This window comes from Mastomys coucha, unplaced genomic scaffold, assembly GCF_008632895.1.
Source record: "Mastomys coucha isolate ucsf_1 unplaced genomic scaffold, UCSF_Mcou_1 pScaffold12, whole genome shotgun sequence".
Lineage (NCBI taxonomy): Eukaryota > Metazoa > Chordata > Mammalia > Rodentia > Muridae > Mastomys > Mastomys coucha.
In genome coordinates this window covers 94,402,981-94,421,166 of record NW_022196894.1, presented here as the reverse complement: position 1 = coordinate 94,421,166, position 18,186 = coordinate 94,402,981, and the positions used below count along the sequence as shown (strand labels likewise).

Below are 18,186 nucleotides of genomic sequence, written 5' to 3'. Positions count from 1 at the left end.
TTGAGGGGAAACTGGGAAAGGAGAAATCATATGACATGTAAATAAAGAAAATATCTAATATAAAAGAAAAAAAAACATACTGCAGGAAGAAGGAAAAACTGCAGTCAGTGAGTCACCCAGGAGATGGGTCAACAACGACAACAAATGACAACAACAATTGAGTCTGAGAACAAAGAAGAGGCCAAGCCAGGCATGCATCAGAGGGTGGCTTCCTGCTCAGAATGGGGACTCAGAAAGGACAGTAAGTTTATGACAAGATTACATATCAGAGTTTTATACCATACAAGATTTGCCTGCGTCTTAACTGATGGCTTGTGGAGGCTTATCTGTTGGCCAATGTCCTTTGGTTCTGGCCAGTGGTAAGAAACAGCAGAAATACAAGGAAAGGAGACAGGATTCCAGACACAAGGTCCCTATCTGGCTTCGTCTGACCAAAGGGTTGTTCTCTTGAGGCACTCCTCCATCAGATGGCCCCTCGGTACAGCTGTACTTCCTACTTGGCGTTAGGTTCCAAGCCTTCTCCCACCTCTCTGGGGCACTGTATGTTCTGTCAACATGGTTATGCCTGAGATGTTTGTTGTAGTTTGAATGAGAATGGTCATCGTACATTCATATGTTTGAATGCTTAGTCCCTAGTTGTTAGAACTGTTTCAGTAAGGATTAGGAACTGTGTCACATGAGGTGGGCTTTTTTCAAAACCCCACACCAGGCCTAGTTTCTATCTATCTATCTATCTATCTATCTATCTATCTATCTATCTATCTATCTATCCACCCATCCATCTATCTCTAGTTCTATCTCTCTCTACCTCCAACTTGAGGTTAAGATATAAGCCACTATTCCATGCCTGCCTGCCTGCCTACTTCCATGCTCCCTCACCATGATGGTCATGAACTCGCCTTTGAAACTATAAGCAAGCCCTCAATTAAATGATTTGGTCATGGTGCCTCTTCATCACAGCAATAGAAGTAACACAGACAATCCTTTATTTTATTGATCATGTTAGGAGACAGTGTATCTGAGGCTCCCCCAACTACACCATCCCATTTGACTTTAATCAAGTTTCTTAAAACCTGGAGCCTCTGTGCCTTCAAGCTTAAAGTAAGAAAGATTAAATTGGGTTATAAGAATGTATTTACAGAGGGCGGGGTGGCAGGCATGGGGAGGCGGGAGGCAACAGGGGTTTGTTTTTGTTTGTTTTTTTGTTTTTTGGAGGGGAAACTGGGAAAGGAGAAATTTGCATGTAAATAAAGAAAATATCTAAAATAAATAAATAAATAAATAAATAAATAAAAGAATGTATTTACAGAGCAAAGTGAACATATTGCAAGGGGATATTAAAACTAAGATGAACTTTGTACATATGAGTAGCTACTTCCTTAAAACAAAGAATCTGCTCATTGCAAAGCTTGATTTCAGAATTATAAGCTTTATTCTCTGCAAACAGCATGTCTAGTGTCATAATATGAAGAAAAAAAACAGGGTCCTTGCAATGTTCCTCATTCACACATGAGAATGAAATGATCAAATATGGCTTGGTGGTAAAGCACTTGTCTAGTATGCACAAGGCATTGAAGAAAGAGACAGGGATTGCTGAAAACTTAAAATGAAAGCCTTAGCTATGTCTCTGTAGACCACTTAAGAAAGCAAACTATAATAGACTATTCTAGAAACCTATTTTGAAATTACATTTGTACATGGATTCTGTGTTGCTTACAAATATTCATGCCATGATCACAGTTCAAGACTTATCAAGGTACCCCATAGCCATATCCTGTTAACTAGCATGAACTGGTTTCCACACAAGCCAGAGAAGTCAGCATAACACGAAGTCACCCTTTTAAATCGACCTTTCCCTTCAACCTGGGACTACCTTATCACAATGGTGGCAAACACTGTTGAATCATCTCTGCTTTCATGATCCCTCATTACCATAGGACCAAAGCACAAGAAAAACAGCCAAAGCCAACCCTTGTGGAGTCCAGTGGATGGGAACACCAGTCCACTACATTTACACTCTGATCAACCAAGACAACCATTCCCCTGAGCCCAGCAATCCATCCCTCAGCCTTTTCGTGGAAAAATCACAGTAGCCATTTTCCAGGGGCAATCTTTGTGGTCAGGAAAGTTAGCACAGCTTGTACATTGTTGTCTGTGTTTCTGCTACATGCTCTCTCATGCTTTCTTAGTGACACGGGCCACAACAGCCTCTTGCTGTGGAATTCTACCCAGGAATATCACCTTTGTGTTGATGTCTATCTTAGCTCCCAGAGTCAGATGGCAGGAAACACTTGTCAAAGAGGGTTGACAAAGAACTCTGACTCTGAGGCTGCCCCTTCCAGCATCTGGATTTCATTTAAATCCGATTTTAGCTTCTCACATTCATATCACTCCATGTCTGGCTGCAAACATACAGCTTGCTCTGGAGATGTCTTTGCCAGGAAATCTACCGATTTTACTGTGAAATGATTCACAGCTAACATGCAACACATTTTACAACCTTGTTAAAATTGTTAAACATTGATAGGTTTGTTAGAAAGTCCTCCTGTTTGGTAAAAAGAGTCCCCCTGTGTTTCCACAGGTATCTGGCTTTCTATGTTAGCTGACACAGAACAAGTTGGAACTGTTTTCCCATGAAAACATGAAGTTGTAATTTTGTCTACTGATTTTATTGATAATACATATTCTATTTGTTTAAAAACCAGTTGATTGAGGAAGTGGGGAGGTGGCTCAATAGATAAAGACCTTACTGAAGAAGTTTAATGATCAGAATTCATATTTCTAGTACCTTTATAAAAGCTGGGTAGGCATGGTGGCTCACTGTTCATCCCAACACCAGAGAGGCAGACACAGGGGATCTTTAACTAGCTAGAGAGCAGGAGATTCCCAAAAACTGAAGTTACAAATGATTGTGAATCATCTATCCCAGCACTAGGGAAACCAGGACTAGAAGATCTTGAGTTTGAAATCAGTGTCACTAGACAATGAAGGGAGGAAGGGAAGGAGGAAGAAGGGGGAAGGAACAGGGAGGGAGGGAAGGAGGGAGGGAGGATGGAGGGAGAAATAGAAGAAGGAGAAGGAGGAAGGGAGAGAGGAAGGAAAGAAGGGAGGAAGGAGGGAGAGAGGAAGGAAAGAGGGGAGGGAGGGAGAAGGAGGGAGAAAAAAAGGAAGGAGGAAGGGAGGAGGGAGAAGAGATGAAAAGGGATGGAGGGGGAAGTAGGGAATGGAGGGACAGAAGAAAGGAAAGAGGGAGGAGGAGGAAGAAGGAAGAAGAGGGAAGGAGGAGGGAGAAGAGGGAGGGAGGGGGAGAAGAAGGGGAAGAAGGGAGAGAGGGCAAAGAAAGGAAGAGCTAGGAGCAAGAGGGAGAAAGAGAGTGAAAGGGAGAACCAGAGCTAGAGCGAGAGCCGAAGTGAGAAAAAGAAGGAGAGTGAGAGCGAGAGCAAAATAAAGACCTAGAGGAAGAGCAAGAGTGATGATGGGTGACCAACAGATTTGCCACAGACAAAGAAAGGAGCTACAGAACAGCCCAGGGGCCCACAGAGTGGCTGTAGTAACACTGCCTTCTCAGAACCTCCACCCACACTCACTCTGCTCAGGCCTGGCTCACCACAGCCTGGTACTCAGCTGTGAAATTCTAGGGCCCCCTGTCTGAGGGCTGGGTAAAGCAATGTCTGACATTCACTAGATGCACTGAAAGACGAATGTGGCCGCCATACTTCTTACAAACCTGCAGTCAACATCCCCAGCACCATGGGTTCCAGACACGTGATGCACGTGATGGGTGCAGAAGGTAGAGTGGGTAGAGGAAGCCCTCCTGGGCTGTGGAAGATGAAAGCAAACACTTGAGAGCTGCTCACTCTGAGCCTACACTCCTCCCAGCCTGACTCTGGGAAGTCCCTGGTGTCATTGAGAGCCAAGAACTCCAGTTTCTACATCTGGGTTCAGAAATTAGATGTCTTCCCTCTTGACGTTTCTGCTGCTATTGTTTTGCTTTTAACTTTATTTTATTATTTTATATGTATGTCTGTTCACCACATGCATGACTGGTGCCTGCGGAGGCTAGAAAGGGATGTGGAACTACTATTATTATTATTGTTGTATGTGTATGATGTGGGTACATGCACTACAGTGCCCATGTAGACATAAGAGGACCATTTTGTGAACTTTTCTGACCTTTACTTGTATTCCAGAGATAGAAATCAGGTCACTGGGCTTGTACTTTGGCAAGTGCATTCAACTCTTCAAGCTGTTTCACTAGAACAACTTTCAGATTCTTTAAGACGGACTCTGGCAGGAGCTAGGGTCTGGTGGTTCCTGCCTGCAAGCCCAGCACTCAGGAGGTTGAGACACAATGGGTAGTACAAATCTGAGGCCAGCGTAGACTACACAGTAACAACTTCCAAGCCAGTCTGGTCTACAGAGTGAGACCCCGACTTCAATCAATCAATCAATCAATAAAACAGGAACAACAAAGAACACAGGCAAGACTCCCTTGAGTTTTTCTGGTCTTTGTGACCTTGCCAGAATATCAAGGTCACCAATAAAAAAAAAAAAAAACAAACAGAAATTACATCAAAAGCAATAATGTCTCTAAGAAAGCAACCCAGCACACTATAGGGGCTCACCAGCTATTGTTTTTCTTTTCCTAATGGCTTATATTGAACTTTATACTAATGTCTACATTTAATTGGATAATGGCTAAAAGGTGGCTGAAGGTTGTTTGGGGTGAGTCTGCTGTAATGGACTGCTATAAACTGTGTCACAGCCTCTTTTGTACCTAGGGTTCCAGCGATCATTGATCATTGTTTGGGGATCAGCTCCAGGCTCATCTCAGACACCTCTGCCCTCTTGGGAAGCAGGATAGCCTTGAAGCTCCCAGCAAAGGCAGCACATACTCAGCTCTTCGTTTCCTTTTTCCCACCAGCCACTCTTTCTTTCCACCCCATAACTTCTTCTGTTTAGTATGTGTAACAGCTGATTGTGTCTGACGGAAGCCACAAGCACAGAATCTTAGTCCTCTGACAGAAGTATAGCACCAAATGAGCACTAAACAAGTGGAACTCACCTACACTTAAAATGCCAAAGAAAAGCATAGCAATTGACCAAATGTGTGATTACACTTGGTTTATATCCATTGAAATGCCTACATCTTCACATTTACCAAACTCTCAGCAATAAAGGTAAGGCAAGGAGATCTCTTAACGATTAAAGTGAACACCAAATTGTACATTATATGTGGCTAAAAGAGAGACTTGGAATCCAGGATGAACAGCGAACAGATGGCAACACTGTTTCTAGATGACACAACAGAAAAGGCAGGAAAAACCAGAGTGTGAAAAATATCCAATAGGAGACAAAAAAGTAAAGGATGGAGCTGAAGAAAATGTGGCGAGAAGAGGAATCTTCTCACTCCACTGCCTCAGAGAATGTATTTTAAATGAATTAAGATAACTTATTTAAGAGAATGAAGGCATGGCTCAGAGGTTAAGAGCACTGGCTGCTCTTCCAGAGGACCCAGGTTTAATTCCCAGAACCCACATAGCAGCTCAAACTGTCTTTAACTCCAGTTCTAGGAGATCCATCACCCTCACACTGACACACATGCAGTGTGTGTCACTAGTGCACATAAAGTAAAAATAGCAACAACAACAACCAAAAAAACACCCTATGAAGTCAAAAAATTAAGACTTTTTAAAAAGACTATATAAAATAAAATTAGCAGACTTAGAAAAATGAGCTATATATACTTAAGTTTAAGTTATATCTTCAGAAAGGAGGAGGTATGAAGGAAAGTCAGGAAAGTGTCTATGGAAAATATCTATAATTGTAGAGAAAAATTTAAAAACTGCTTCCATGAGAATACTATTATTAATTCTGTCAATAAATCTAAATCTGAAATTATTTTATAGAAAATTATAAACCCGTAAAGTTTACTAAACAAGAAACAGAACTTGGATAAAAAAAGAACAATAAGACAATAAGTCTGTAATAAAAAGTCAACCTGTCTTCATTCTAAGGTATATATATAGATATATACATAGATATATAGATATATAGCTCCATATGGGATACATATATATGTGTGTGTAGGGTTGTATATGTATGTGTATATATATGTGTGTGTGTGTATATATATATACATATATATATATATTGTGTGTGTGGTATATACATATATATCTCCCTTATAATATATATTTTCTAATATATAATATATTATTGATTTTAATATATAATAAAATATATAATGTATAATATATTTATTATTTATTATATCAATGTCATGCATCATATATTAAAATATATTCTGTTATATGATATAAAATATATAATAATTAATATTATATAATAATATACAATATGTTTATATATTTATACAATATATAAATTATATATATACATATATATATGATTTCAAAGAAACAATAGACAGGTATGGTGGCACACACCAATAATCCCAGTATTAGAGGGGTAGAAGAAAGGGAATTAGGGGTTCAAGATCAACCTTTCTATTTGGGGGCCAGCTTGGCTACATAAGACCCTGTCTTTAAAAAAACAAGCAAAACAAAGTGTGGATACTTCGTTCCTTCTTAAAAGGGGGAACAAAATACCCATGGAAGGAGTTGTAGAGACTAACTATGGAGCAGAGACTGAAGGAAGGACAATCCAGAGACTGCTCCACCTGGGAATCCTTCCCATATTCAATCATCAAATCCAGATACTCTTGTGGATGCCAGCAAGTGCTGGATGACAGGAGCCTGATATAGCTGAGAGGCTCTGACAGTACTCGACTAATACAGAAGTAGAGGCTCACAGATATCCATTGGACTGAGTACAGGGTCCCCAATGAAGGACCTAGAGAAAGGACCCAAGGAGCTGAAGGGCTTGCAGCCCCTTAGAACAAACAACAATCTGAACTAACTAGTACCCTCAGAACTCCCAGGGACTAAACCACCATCCAAAGAGTACACATGGTGGGACTCATGGCTCCAGCAGCATGTGTATAGCAGAGGATAGCCTAGTCAGTCATCAATGGGAGGAGAGGGCCTTGGCCCTGTGAAGGTTCTATGCCCCAGGGTAAGGGAATGCCAAGGCCAGTAAGCAGGAGAAGGTGGGGTGGTGAGCAGGGGGAGGGGGAGGGAACAGGGGTTTGTTTTTGTTTTTGTTTTTTTATTTTATTTTATTTTGGGGGAAGGGGAACCTGTGAAAGGAGATTTTGTATGACATGTAAATAAAGAAAACATCTAATAAGAAAACAAACAAACAAAAGGAAACAATAAACAAGCACTCCATTGCAGCCAAGCATAAGGAAAGAAAAGCAACCTTCCTAAAGAACGCTGTGTGTGAGTGTAGGTTAGCCTGACAAAACTGAGTTCATCCAGAGCTGGGCCTAGGGATGGGATTATCTGGGTTATGTTAACTGAAGGGGGAAGACGCACTCACCACGGGTGGCACTATTCCCTGGGCAGAAAAAGATGGATAATTAGCTTTCCCTACTTTCTTCTCTGACATCAGACACAATGTACCAGCTGCTCTGATTCCCCCACCCCCAGAATGGGCTGCATCCATGAGCTGTGAGCAAGAGAAGGCCTTTTCTCCCTTAGACTGTTTTGTCCGAGAATGTTATCACAGCTACAGGAAAAGAAACAACACACTATGTGACAATATTGGAGGGAGGGGGAACACAATATTGTTGGGGGAAAAAAGATACATCAAAAATCGAATCATTAAGATTAAGCACTAATTCATCATTTTAAAAAGGAAAGTTCTTGACAAAAAGTAACCATCAGTTACTTAACGTGGACACTACACTTCAGAGTGAAACTTAGAAGCATTGCCACCAAGGTCAGGATCAAGACAAGTATGTCCACCATGGCTGCCTCCATCAAACATCTCATTGGCTGGCCATAGCCAATGCAATAAGACCAGAAAAAATGAATAAGGAATACAAGAAGTGAACGAGGAGAGCCTAAGATTGTTTTCAGTCAGTGTGGTTATGATCTCAGACTGACTAGGCTAGCTTGTCTCAGAAGCAACTCTCAGATCTCCGAGACCTACCCCTGAGGCAACCAGGCTGCTCTTTAAAGCAACTGACTTTCATTCACTGGTTTATCATTTTGTGCTATTTTGATTTTATAGCATATTCATATCAACATGTGATTATGCCAACAGAGCGAAGACAACTGGGAAAATCAAACGCGCACATGAGATGGCTTAGCATGGATCAATTCACTTCCCTTTCCATCAGTCAGGAAAGCCATATGTCCATGCTAACTCCTAAAGGCTGGAGAAGCTGTATTCGCCTCTTTGTGTTCATAATCAAAACAGCTAATATTAACCAGCTGCATTCAAACAGTCAAGACAGGAGCTGGTGAGATGGCCCAGTGGTTGAGAACACTTCCTGCTCTTTCAGAGGACTCAAGTTTGGTTCCTAGTTCCCATGTTGAGCAGCTCACAACTGCCTTTAACTCTGACTCCAAGGGATCTGATGCCCTCTTCCGGTCCCCACAGTTGTGTACACACACGGCATACATTCACAAAGACACACACACACACAGAAATAAAAAATAATAAAATATATTTTTTACATTTAAAGACATGCTACATATGAGCACATACACCAATAAGAATATAGCTAGTTTGTTAGACCTCTACAGTATTGTTAGTAAGAACTCATAACTTAACTCTAATGATAAGAAATGTCAGGCAAACTCGAACTGAAAGATATTCTAGGAAGCAGTTGACCTGGCTTTTCCCAATATGTTAAACATGAAAGGCAAGGACTGAGACCCCTACAGAGTAGATGTGGCAAGGGACATGACAGTCAAGAACAACGTCATGTTCTGGCTGTGATCCCAAGCCAGAATGATATTAGCAAGAACACTGTGAAAATGTTAACAGTCTGAAAATTAATCATGTTGATCCAGGTGTTGTGGTGCATGACTATAATCCCAAAACTAAGGAAACTGAGAAGAATCTAAAGTTTAAGGCCAGCCTAAGCTATATAGCAAGACAACATCATCATCATCATCAATGTTGTATTTGCTCTGAAATCAACAAATTACATCATGACAGAACAACAGTCCTGAAAATTGACAAAATTTTTAATTCAACCTGACAAGTGAACTTGAAATTTATATATAGAAGACAAAAATAGATCAGCACATTACAAAGAAAAACAGAGGAAAACTTGATGCCTATGAATCTTCCCAGTCACTCATTGAGTCAAGAACACCTAGGTGAGGTACAGGCAAAGAGGCTAATGCTAAGAACTAAATGGTGCTTCCCCAAAATTCATATTGGAGTTCTGGCCCCAATATGGTAGACCCTTTGGGTTATAATTCAAGGTTAGATGATGAGGTCCCAGGGTGGGGCCCTAATTCAGTTGAGTGATTAGAAGAAGGAAGAGAAATGTCAGACCCCTTACAGTTCCAGAAAGTGGAAGTCTGCAATCAGAAGAGAGACCTCACCAGAAGCCAGGCATCCTGGGACTTTGACCTAAGACATACTTGGCCTTCACAAGTTTCTTCTGTGTAGGTCACCTGGATTAAGATGTTTGTGTCTTATATAACCAGTAAAAAGAGAGAATAAACAAGTTGGAAACAGATTTGCACATTTATAAGAAAGTAGCAGCCCATCACTAGGAAAACAGTCACAACTGAGGCCACTGGATATTCACATGGAATAGCCACACCTAAGTTCTGAGCTTACAAATGATTCAAACCAAACTCAAGGCATGTTAAAACCCAAATGGTTTTCTCATGTAGGGAAAATTGCCTAAACTTTAAAACCTTTTCAACTTTACAACTTTTGTAAGAAAAATAGTTATTGTCTTCAAAAAACAGTGTGGAAAGATGCTCTTAAGACAGAGCACAGAGCATAGACAAAGACTTAACAAACTTGATCGAAGTAAAATTTTAAAAATGTAGTTAGTTAAAATATGACAGTATAAGATGCAGGCCAGAAGGAAGTGTTCCCTGTGTAAATGAAGACTCTAATGAGCTTCTGCAACCAATAAGAAGATACATCCAAAATAAAAAATAAACAAAAGATACAAACAGGTCACTCAGAAGAATCCCAACTGGTAGGCAGATAGATAGACTTCCATAATTTGAATGTGAAATGTCCCCCCATGGGCTTTTGTGGATAAAATGCTTGGTCCTCGACTTCTGACACTGTTTCTAGAGACAATGGGCTCTTTGGTGTGGAAACATGGCTGGAGAATGTGGAGCAGGCCTTTAAGAATTGCAGCCTGGCCTCCTTCTTGCTTAAGCTCTATACTGCCTGGTTGGTGAAATTTAACTACTCACCGCATGTTCCTGCTGCCACAGAAAGTGCTTGGTTCTGACTCCATGCTGCCCTGCTGTGATGGACTCTACCTTCTAGACTGTGATCTCAGATCAATCTTTCCTTTCAAGTTGCTTCTGTCTTATTGAGTATTTGGTCATAGTGAAAAAGAGACATAGATAGATTGATGATGATGAAGACAGATACAAAAAGAGTAAGATGGTACAAAGATAGATGATACACAGATAAGAGAGATAGATAGATAGATAGATAGATAGATAGATAGATAGACAGTAGATAGATGATAGATAAGTGACAAGTAGACAGATGATAATGATGATAGATGATAAACAGATGATAGACAAATACATGGTAGATGATAATGATGATGACATGATAGATAGATGATAGTTAATGATAGATAGATAGATAGATGATAGATAGATAGATAGATAGATAGATAGATAGATAGATAGATGAGAGGTGGGTGATAATGATAGATGACATATAAATGATAAATAGATAATAGATGATAGATACATAAATAGATAAGTAATAGATGATTGATAGGTGACAGACACATGGATAGACAAGAGATGAGAGATAGTAGATGATAGATTATCAATAGGTATATGGTAGGTAATGGAGAAAGGATAGATAATTATGACTAGAAGACAGATGACAGACAGTAGATATACCAAAAAGATATACAATAGAAGATAGGTAAATTACATAGATTATAAATGGTAGATAATAGATTAATGACATATATAGATGACAGATGCCTGATAGGTGATAGATGATAGCTAGATTAAAAACTGATTGATGGATAACTGATACACCAAATAGACATTAAGTAATAGATTCATAGTATATATTATGAATAGAAAATAGACAAGTGATCGATCATAGATGGTAGATGGATAGATGATAGACAAGAAAATATAAGTGATAAACACAGAGACAGATGGAAGATGGATAGATCAATTGGCAGAGGATGATAGCAGGTAGATTAAAAAACAAGACACTTATATGTAAATGAAAACATGACCAGCTATGCTAGAATCAGGTCAATGCACTGAACACAGTGAAATTAAGTTCCTAATCTTTCTATTAATACAAATGCAAAGATCTAACCATCCTACGTATTGATGAAGCTGAGGGTAACCAGGCACTGAGTTACTGAACCATGTGGTTGGTGAGGGTGAGGTTTAGTGCACCCCCAAATAGCATCCTTCCAGATCTAGGACCAATGGAGATGCACATGCCCCGGAAGTCAGTTATGCTAATATATATGGATCCTTAATTAACAGAAAATTACACAGGTGTGTAAAAGACAACCGACCAGGAGAGCCTATAACTGTGTTTTATATAAAAAATGTAAACCATCTAAAAATCCAGCAATAGCAACGAGAGTGCAAAGAAATTAACACTGTGCCTCAACATCAGTGAATTTCAAAAGCATTATTGTGAGATGCAGACTCATGTAGAGTTGTGAACACACACACACACAAAGGATGGGGAATAATCCAGTCAGAAAACACAAAAGGTAAGAAGAGACCTGGAGGCCAATGCCTTACGACCAGCTCGCTTTTACAGTCTTGCCTCATAAGTGACAAGCAGGTACCACCAATGTGACTGGAGCACACTCACACACAAGCACGCTCACACATGAACAAGCTCACACACAAACACACTCACACACACACAGCTTGTCTGCTGCTCTCTGGTTTCTCTACATGCCTGAAATATTTCTTAAAATTCTTACCATTTTAAGAAAAATAAACGTGATTCCTCCCTGGCCTGAGTGGCCTTAAAAACTCATTTTAGTAAAATTCCAGGAAAAGCAACCTGCCAGTCATGATTATTATCCATGCGGCCTGATGCCTCCCTCGTCCCCTTTTTTCATAACCTGGGATAAGAAGCAGATTATGATACTCAGGACTCGACTAAAATTCCGAGAAGAAGTCAAATAAGACCCACATAATTGGAAGGCAGTGACGAACGGTCAACTTAACTTTTACCTACAGAGACAGCCAACCAGGTAGCCTGTCCTTGTTAAACAAGACCAGAGGCACAGATAACCTGGAAGAATGAACTCACAGAAATGGATCAAAGGTGAGCCCAATAAATGTACTGTTCCCCAGAGACACCCAGCACTCAGATGGCAAAACACAGTGGGCATAGGAAATGACGAGAGACCCAGGAGATTAAAAGAGGACCTGCAGAGCTAACGCATTGCAATTAAAACACCCTCAGGGAACAAAGAAATGAGGTCTTACAAGAAAGACTATAGACAGCCTTGGACAGTGATTCTGGAAAGGGAGTTTGGACACAGAGAATCAAAAGCCACATAGTAGAGTGCAAACCCGAATCGGCTCATTCACCACTGAGCCCCAAAGTCTGTCCACTATTTTAGTCATCCTACCATGCCCCAAAATATCTGTCATACCAGCTGGCATTGACCCTTAAAAATCAAGTACTTTATAATTGGAGAAGCTTTTTATTCTTTCCATGCTCAAGCAAAATTCAGCAGAGCTTAGAGAATGGTAGGTAAATGATGGCTTCAATAGTCACTGTCACTAGAGGTACAGGGAAAGATGGGACAATATAGTCCTAAAATGCAATATCAGAAAAGTAATATCAGCATCTATGGCAGTGGCTCTTAACCTGTGGGTCTTGACCTCTTTGGGGATTGAACAAGCCTTTTACAGGGGTCACATATCAGATATCCTGCATATCAGATGTTTTACCCTGTGATTCATAATAGTAGCAAAATGTAGCAATGAAAATAATGTTATGGTTGGGGGTCACCACCACATGAGGAACTGTATTAAAAGGTCACAGCATTAGGATGGTTGAGAACCACTGGCCTATGGCATCAATGGAGAGAACTAAGATCTGCCCAAGTTCCTGGGTCTCTCTGTGAGTATATGGAAGTGATCAACTACATTTTTAACACTGTTTAGTCCTAACTGACTTCTAGCTCCTATTGAGGATGTGGGATAGTGTTCAAAATCAAATATTAAAAGTCTAGTTGAAGCCGGGCAGTGGTGGCACATATCTTTAATCCCAGCACTTGGGAGGCAGAGGCAGGCGGATATCTGAGTTTGAGGCCAGCCTGGTCTACAGAGTGAGTTTCAGGACAGCCAGGGCTACACAGAGAAACCCTGTCTTGAAAAACCAAAAACAAGAAAAAAAACAAAAAAAAAGCCTACTTGAAAGCAGCCGACTGAGACAGATGCAAATATTTTAGTCCAAACTCAACCAATGGACTGAAGTTGGGGACCCCGTGGTTGAATTAGGGAAAGACTGGAAAAAGCTACAGAGGAGAGCAACCACATAGGAAGACCAGAAGTCTCAACTAACCTGGACCCTTGAGATCTCTCAGACACTGAGTCACCAAGCAGATACCATATATTAGCTGGTACAAGGCTCCTGATACATGTACAGCAGAGGACTGCCTGGCCTGGCCTCAGTGAGAGAAAAAGTGCCTAACCTGGGGAAACTTGAGGCACCAAGGAGTGGGGAGGCCTGGTGAGGGGTGGGAATGGGCACAGGGAGAGGGGAGGAGGAAAGGGAGGTGGAACTATGGGAAGGTGGACCACTGAGAGGTGGTAACGATTGGATTGTAAAAATAAGTAAATACATACATACATACATACATACATACATACATACATACATACATACATAAAAGTAATCTTTTAAAAATGTCTGGTTGATATTTTTAAACCCTTGATGTTGGTTTTTAACTCAAATGTTATTTTTTCGTCAGGCCCAAAACAAACAAATGGCTATTTAGGATGCCTGTGAGCATACCAAGGCACATGCTGGCTTCCGGGCTCACTCAGTACCTGCAGCCACTCAGCTCTTCTAACCTGACCTGCTATCCTAAACTTTCCAGCTCATGGGTTTCCTGTCCCCCAACATATAACCCATATTCCCATATAACCCTGGCATTTCTGCCATGGTGACCTCTTAGCCTCATCTTCTCCTTTGCTCTCTGTTTTCTTCCTGTCTCCCCAACTCTTCCTTTCTCGCTCGCCCTCCCCCCACCTCTCTCCTCTCATGGCCCAGTTCAGTCTACTGGTCATGTTTAGTCTACTGCTTTTTCTCCTCATTCCGGACTGTTCCTGATGCCTCTGGCTTGTACTCCCCCTCATATCTACAATAAGAACTTTCCCTCCAACCATACCACTGAGTGGTCATGCCCTCACTTTATACAATTTTGTTTAAAGGTCTATAATTTTCTTACCTGCAGCTGAATCTGCAGGTACGGTTTACAAATGACTAACCAGTTCTGGAAGCCAGCAGGAAATCTGAGTAGATGTCCAGTGACTAGCGAAGATCAGCTTATACCCCACAGCAGTCTTCTCCTGTCCCAGAGCAGGTGTGCACTCTGGATGGTCACTCACTCAGACTGTCATAAGGGGTGTGACATGCACGCTGGCATCAGAGTTTCTCGTGGGAGTGGGGCAGATTTCCGGGAGTCAGGGTGCTTCCTCTTTCCTTCCCTAATTTGGACACATTCAGATCTCTTTCAGCACCAATGGGTGTGTTTTTATTACTCTCTTGAAGTTATAAGGAGCCTGGGTCATTATAATTGTCAACATGGCATCTAGGCCAGATAGAACTAGTCTGGAACATTACCACCCAACCCTCCTTTAGCTAGACAGTTGGGAAAATGAACTAACGTAATAGCTAGCACCTAAGGGCTGTGCTTTCCAGCATCCAGGGTTTAATCTTTGAAAGCTGTGCACCTGGCAGGACAGCTAGTCATCAGTTGTTTGGGGGTTCAATTTGGTCATGTTATCTCCTCTTCCTGCTTTTAAACTGATAGCCATGTTGCCTCCCCAAAATCTCTAACATCTGCCTCACCCACTCTTTCACTTTGTAGCTTGTCTCAGACAGTTCCCTTACCAGGGGCAAAGAAAAGTGTTGTTTAAACCCACTGGAGGCCAGCCACAAAGCCTGATGAAGCAAAATACCCAAGCCTCGCCAGAGGGTAGGCTGAAATTGGGAGAGGAGAAAGATCCCTTGCCGGTCATGTGTTTCCCTGATGGCAGAGAAATGATCAGAGACAAGCAATCGTATGCAGGAGAAAAGTCAACTGTGTACTGGAGGCCATTCTCAACCTCCACCTCTACCCTCCTCTCCCACAACCCCACCCCAGCATGAGTACACATGCAAGCCTGAACTCAGCTTACCCAACCCAGGGTGGAGCCAATGCAGTGAACTCTTGACAGCTGATATTCACAGTCAGGTGAGAAGACATGGTAGCTTACGTTTTGTCAGGACCAAGGAGGTGTTACACCTTAACTTACTGATCTAGGGACAGAGGATGCCCAACAGTAGGCAGCTGCTCAAGGCCACTGGAACTATGGGTGACGCTCAGGACCAGGATCTAGTCCTGACGGAAAACCCAGAAGAAATGGGATCAGATGCTCAGTTAAATAGCATGCAGAACGGATGGCAAGTTCTCGATCTCAGAACCCAAGGCCAAGACCATGCCCAGAAAAGCAGAGGCTGAATCCTTCTAGGATTCTCTGAACCTGCCCTGTCCACCGCCTGTAACCAGCGAGTGGAAATTGAAGGAGAACCCCTCGGAAAGGAGACTTACCAGCATGCTGGGACATCTCGCCTATCTCATAACTCAGAGATTATTCAGAGCACCTACCCAAAACCCACAAGGAAGGGACGTCTGTTGAGGGGACGTTCAGAAAGGAACAACTGTCTGGGGCGAGATGGGGGAGGGGAAGGGGGGCCCAAAGGAAGGATTTGCTCCTCAGGGTCACTCCTCAGACTTGGTGCCATCAGCCTCTCCCTCAAAATTAGACAAAAACTGAAGGGAACAGAAAACAGTCATTCCTGACATGATCTCTTTGAAGTCAAATCAGCATATTACTCAAACTGTTTTGTTTTGTTTTGTTTTGTTTTTTAAGAAGAAATGCTGAAAAGATGGGACAGAGATACACAGAGCATATACAAGACTGGATGGATGACTGGTGGACAGATAAACAGACAGACAGTTTTGTTTTGTTTTGTTCAGTTCTGAAATTGAGCTGGGGCCTCCCACATGCCCAGAGGCAACTCTATCACGAAAGCTATATCCCTTGCCCAAAGCTATAATTTAACTGAAAAACTTCATTATACAAGAATGAACTTAATAAACATGCATATAACTCAGTCATGCAACTAAGAATTTCCTACATTTATGAAATGGATAAAAGCAGCCACTGGGGTTTCCTACATTTATTAAATGGGATAAAAGCCCAACACTTACACACACACACACACACACAGACACACAGACACACACACACACACACATCATAGCACAGCTAACCCCTGCCCCCAACCCACCCCCAAAGAAAATGTTGATTACCAAGCCCAAGGCACTCCCATGACCAGAAGAGCACCCAGGAAGTCAGCCCCTGGCTGAGAAGAGAGCCTTTTCCTTTCACGTTCTCAGCCCTGGGCCCACACACTGCAGGAGCTGCTGCGGCAGGATACTTCTGAGTTGCCTTTAGAATTTGACTTGATTGATGTTATTTTCTCTAGCTCGGTCTGTTCTTTTGAATCGTGTGCTGTGTCCATCTGACGTGTAACCCTCATTTATGTGTGCACTGCTACCCACCCAGAAGCACAACTTCCTTCGGTGTGGGATATATACATGTCCCTGTCAGTGAATCCAAGCTCGCATCAAGCACCGTGACATCTCTGCCTGAATTTTACAGGAAGAAGAACACATGGATGCCAGTCTGCCCTGCGGTTTCTAGTCCCTGCGGCCCGGCGCCCCACGACCCGGCCTCCCGCTGCAATCCCTTACCGTCGTCCTGCCGGAGCTGAGAAGGGACAGGGCAGGGGACGCGGGCGGCCGGCAACCTCTGTCCAGGCCAGGGCAGCCGCAAGCTGGACTGGCATTTGCAAGGGGGAGGAGCGCGCGGCATTGCGCTTAGGGACTGTGATAGGTGCACAGCAGCGGGGGAGGAGGTGCACTTGACTCCGGCAGCGCAGCAGCGGCAGGTCAGTCAGAGCTTGGGCCCCTGGACCACAAAGCTGCGAGCTGCTCTATGGAGAAGCAGCAAGAACTGGCTGTCACGGTTCCGCTTCCCGAGTACGCTGGCCAGAGCATCTTCCCTGGCACCAGCATTTGCGCAGATCCTCTAGGGCCGCTGCTGGCTGTGCGCTCTGGCCCTCCCAGGGGACAGTCTCGAAGTTAAGTTTGAATTTACTCGCGGTACTGGCCAAACCGCAGGGTCCTGCGTTTCCCAGATCCAGTGACCTCCGGAAGACCACAAAGCTCCCTCCCCGAGAGAGGAGAGAGAGGAGAGGGAGACGGAAGGGGGGGGGGAGGCGGAGCGAGGCGGGGCGAGGATTCTCATAAGAAAGATTTATGTAAGGTCAAAGAACCTCATGGGAATGTCCCTGCACCCTATTCACTTGGGCAGTGACAAATGTACAATTCATTTTCCCATGTTGCAGATTTGGAAATTGAGGTACAAGAAAGTTAAGAGGCTGGTGCTCTCTGCCATAGGCCAAGTGGAAAAGGATGTGTGGGTAGAACCAAGGGAAAGAGGCTAGCTGGAATAGCAGAAGACACCAGACTTTTCTCTGGCCTGAAATATGTCCATGTATTTATGTGCCCATAAGTACAAGACTGCACAATTCTTTACCAGTTGAATACTGCTGTAATTAAGAGGTCCTTAGCCCTAGCTGTACAGTACATTCTTTGAGAAGTTCTGAAGATGCACAGTTCTCATCCTGAGCAAGCGAATGTCTTTTGTTTTCCTTAAGGTCGCGTCTTCATGTTCTTAGAACAATGCAGGTTCTTGTTTGCCTACCGTTTAGCATGCAGTTGTTTTTATACAAAGACAAATGTGCTCCTGGGCTAGG

At 42.5% G+C, this 18,186-nt stretch overlaps 1 protein-coding gene across 1 annotated transcript in view; it reads right to left on the bottom strand.

Annotated features, from left to right (window-relative positions):
• B3galt5 (beta-1,3-galactosyltransferase 5) overlaps positions 1-17,557 on the bottom strand; it is a 47,413-nt gene extending 29,856 nt beyond the window's left edge. The window contains exon 1 of the mRNA XM_031364822.1: positions 17,120-17,557. The gene's annotated coding sequence lies outside the window, so the exon portion shown is untranslated. The remainder of the gene's footprint in view (positions 1-17,119) is intronic.
• Between the last annotated feature and the right edge of the window lie 629 nt (positions 17,558-18,186).